Raw genomic sequence first — 4,508 nt, 5'->3', positions numbered from 1 at the left:
CAAAACAAAGTTGTGGACTAAAGAGGTGGCTCAGTGGGCAAAGCACTTGCCACACAGCATGAGGACCTGGGCTGGAACCTGCCTAGAAGCTGGGGAGGCCCAGCTGCAATGCGGATGCTGCAGCAAGATCAGCGGCAGAGACAGACTATTCCCCCCCACCCCCCCACAACTCCCCCCAGCCCAGTGCCAGCTAGACTGTCGAATGCGACAGGCAACAAAGAGATCCTGTCTCAAACAACGTGATGGTGAGGAAGGATATCTCCACAGGTGGACTGTGCCCAGACTGTGGGACTCATACACCCACACGCACACACAAGCATGTACATACATACAAATAATATACAAGGAAGGGCCTGGAGGGAGGAGAGAGAAAGATTAAAAAAAAAACCAGATTGCAAATTATTTGACAGTCCCCTTTGAGCTGATGGGGTGCATAGAATATGTCCAAGGATGGTAGGCAGAAGTGATACCAAGTGGTTTCTGAAACTCAGATGCAAAGGGACTCAGGGATCTCTCTCTTCCTGTTGCTGAAGCAGTTCCTTTTGGAGTCCTGAGCAGCTGAGGAAGAAGGAGTGTCTCCTGGGCTTTCATGCTGGAGAGGTCACCTGTGGTATTCCAGCTGAAAGGTCCAGTAGAGTTTGTTAGCTGTTCCTGCAGGGATGCCAGACATGTGTGTGGTTACTGTATGGCCTCCATGCCCTAGACAAATGTCACTGAGTGACCTCAGTCAATAGCACAAGGAACAAATAAATTGTCCAGCTGAGCCGGCCTGAAATTTGAAGTCATGACCATGTATACTAGCATTCAGCAGAGTATAGATCACATGGCTACAGCCAGCTGAAAAGCAAGCTGGGAAATGAGGTCTTTATATAAACAGACAATGTATAGTTATAAATAAAGGCACCTCCTGGTATAGAAAAAAAAGGAATCTATCGTCAGGCAAAAACAAGCAGTCTCTGTCCGTGTGTGTGTGTGTGTGTGTGTGTGTGTGTGTGTGTGTGTGAGAGAGAGAGAGAGAGAGAGAGAGAGAGAGAGAGAGAGAGAGATAGGTGTATGCTTATGGGATGTGTGGTATGATCTGTGTGTGCATATCCGTGTATTGTGATGCGGTAGGTATACATAGGATGTGTGTGCATGTGTTGCATGTGTGCATTTGTGTGATGTGGTGTGCACTTATGTTCTGTGTATGCGTGTGTGTGTGTGATGTGGGTGTGTTTATTTGTATGTGACGTATATGTGGTGTGGTATGTGATGTGAGGTGTGTATGTATGTGGGGTGTGTATATGTGTATGTAATGTACATGTGTGTGGTGTGTGTGAGGTGCGTGTATGATATGTTATCCATGTGATATAGTGTGTGTGTTTGTGTGTGTATGATTGTGTGTGTGTGTACCCCAGGGAGTAGTTATCTTGAACTGCTGCTTCTGGCCCCAGACCGGATCCCGCTCCTCTCAGGTCATACTGCTCCATCCTGCAGCTCATTTCCTTGTGGATGAGATGATCTTAGACTAGGACAGTGTTTTCCCAGAGGAGGAAAGACAGGCAGGGTTTCCAGCTTGGGTTCTGAAATGCCCTATAGAGCCCCTGGCCAGGTAGACTCACCTGGATGAAGGACATATGAGATGGATTTTGGGTTCTTGGGACCAGCTTATGTCTCTGCACGGTGAAACCAGTTCACATCAGTGTTCCATTACATCAGCGTTTAGGGAGGGACTCTTCTGACCTGCTTGAGCTTGATAGTTCTTGGTGCAGGTGGGGCAGTCTCATTAGCACTTGGGGGTGTGTGCTCATGGGGCTTCTGGAGGAGGTGGCTACTCAGGTGTGTGTCAGCTTGTCCCAACTGATTTGTTCTTTGAGGATCGTGGTGTCTTTCTGTCTAAAATGGACACAGTAGAAAGTATTGCAGGCTGGAGATGTGACTGACACTCAGTTGGCAGAGGGCTCTCCTAGCTTCAGAAAGCCTTGGGTCTGGTCTTCAGCACTACACTTGTGGAGCTGATGGCTCACACTTGTAATCCCAGCACGGGGGAGACGGAGGTGGGAGGATAGGAGTTCAAGGTCATTCTTGGGTACATAGCAAGTTTGCTGGGTACTTGAGACCCAGAACACAGTCTCAGAAGAAAAAAAAGTGCCTGTTAGGAGTTTAATGATTATAAAAGGAAATGAAGTAGGTTAAACACTGATCACAATGTTTAACTTAACCAAAAACATGCTACATGTGGTAGTTGTGCTGTTGTTGGTGGTGGTGATGGTGGTTGTGGTAGTAGTGGTAGTGATGGTGGCGGTGATGGTGGTGGTGGCAGTGGCGGTGATGGTGGTGGTGGCAGTGGTGGTGGTGGTCATAATGATGATGCAGAGTTGTAGCACCCCAAACCTTCCCCAAAAGGAAGGAAAATTAGTGCACATCTGGAACCCAGCACTTAAGAGGCTAAGACAGGAAGACTGCAACTTTAAGGCTAGCTTGAGTTACATAGTAAAACCCTGTTTCAAAAATGGAGTAGGGGGTAGAGATAGTGAGAGGTGGCTAAAAGTAATAATCATGATAAATTTAGGGCTGGAGAGAGAGATCTAGTGGTGAAGAGCTTTTTGCTGATCTTCCAAGTTCACTTTCTAACACCCAAATTGGGTGGCTCATAACTACCTATAATTCCACTTCTAGGGGAATCCAGGGCCCTCTTCTGGCTTCCACATGTCTACAAGAACCTATACTCTACACACACGGCATGCACACAAATAAAAATAATTTAAAAAAAAATTTTTTTGTAAAAATTGTAAATTTACATGTAGTATTTGTTTGTTTTTGCTTTTAGAGACAGTCTCTCTGTGTATCCCTGGATGTCCTGGAATTCACCAGGTTGGCCTCGAACTCAGAGATCTGCCTGCCTCTGCTTCTTGAGTACTGGGATTAAAAGTGTATGCCACCGTTGCCTGGCCACATATAGTTCTTGATGGAGATTTTTTCCTGATATTTTTCTTACTGATGTTTTAAAGGAAGATTTATTATACTTTTCTCTCTCTCTCTCTCTCTCTCTCTCTCTCTCTCTCTCTCTCTCTCTGTATGTGAATGGTATGTGCACACATGACTGCAGATGTTCAGAAGAGACCACTGGATCCTCTGGAGATAGAGCTCCAGTGTGTCATGAGTCTCCTGATGTGGGAGCTGGGATCCAAGCTCAGATCCTCTGCAGGAGCAGTGCACCATCGGGATCACAGAGCCAGCTCCCAGTGCCCCGTCCGGATCACAGAGCCACCTCCATACTATTTTCTTTCCAAGGAACGTGTCTGTCCTGTGCTTACTGCCTCAGAAATGAGGCTTAGGAATCGAGCTGCTTTCTGACCTGGCCTGTAGGGGACCAGAGTGTCCTTCCAGCATCGCCTGGATGGTCCAGGATAAAATACAAACAAGAATAGTGAATGGCCTGGGCATGAGGGAGCAGGAAGCCAGAGAAACTAGAAGAGAAGAAACTAGAAGTAAAGTGAAGATAGAACTCAAATGAGCTGCAGTCATGATGGAAATAACTGAGATGATGGAGATAATTCTGTTTCCCCTGCATGGATAGAAGCTCTGGGTTCACCTGTGAACAGTTCCAGAAAGCGCTTCGAGACAGACCCCAACCCTAAGGAGAAGACTGTGGAGCCCTTGGCTGATCTACTCAAACTGACAAAAGGACGAATTAGGTACTGGTTCTTCAAGAAGAGGCGTGAGATGATACTCAAGTGGTTGTCTAAGGCTCACAAGAACTGGAAAATGTACTGTCACCACTGTACATCAAGAGGGACCACCGGGAAGAACCCCAAGGAGTCCTCTCAAAATGAGACTGGACTCCCTGAAGCTTTGGAAACCTTGAAGAGTCTCACACTCTCTTCTGGGGACTAAAGAAGAGATGGCATGTCACAGGATTTCTGACTTTTTTTTTCTCTTTTCTCTTTTCTTCTTCTTCTCTCTCTCTCTCTCTCTCTCTCTCTCTCTCTCTTCTCTCTTCTCTTTCTCCTCTCTCTCTCCTCCCTCTCCTCTCTCTCCCCCTCTCTCCTCTCCTCTCTCTCCCCTCTCTCTCTCTCTCCTCTCTCTCTTTCTCTTTTTGTTTGTTTGTTTGTTTGTTTGTTTTTTGAAACATGGTTTCTCTGTATAGCTCTGGCTGTCCTGGAACTCACTCTGTAGACCAGGCTGGCCTCAAACTCAGAAATCTACCTGCCTCTGCCACCCAAGTGCTGGGATTAAAGGCGTGTGCAACCACTGCCCAACTGATTTTTGACTTTTCAACTTCCTTGTTCCTTTTTGGGGCAGGGGGCTGTTGGGATTTATGTCTATGGAAGGTACACTAATAATAAAGCTTGCATTCGTAGAAGAAAAAGAATAAGGAGGAGGAGGAGGAGGAGGAGGAGGAGGAGGAGGAGGAGAAGGAGAAGGAGAAGGAGAAGGAGAAGGAGAAGGAGAAGGAGAAGGAGAAGGAGAAGGAGAAGGAGAAGAAGAAGAAGAAGAAGAAGAAGAAGAAGAAGAAGAAGAAGAAG

This window comes from Grammomys surdaster, unplaced genomic scaffold (genome assembly GCF_004785775.1).
Source record: "Grammomys surdaster isolate TR1022 unplaced genomic scaffold, NIH_TR_1.0 126278, whole genome shotgun sequence".
In the NCBI taxonomy this organism is placed as follows: domain Eukaryota; kingdom Metazoa; phylum Chordata; class Mammalia; order Rodentia; family Muridae; genus Grammomys; species Grammomys surdaster.
Note: the sequence above shows the minus strand (reverse complement) of the source record.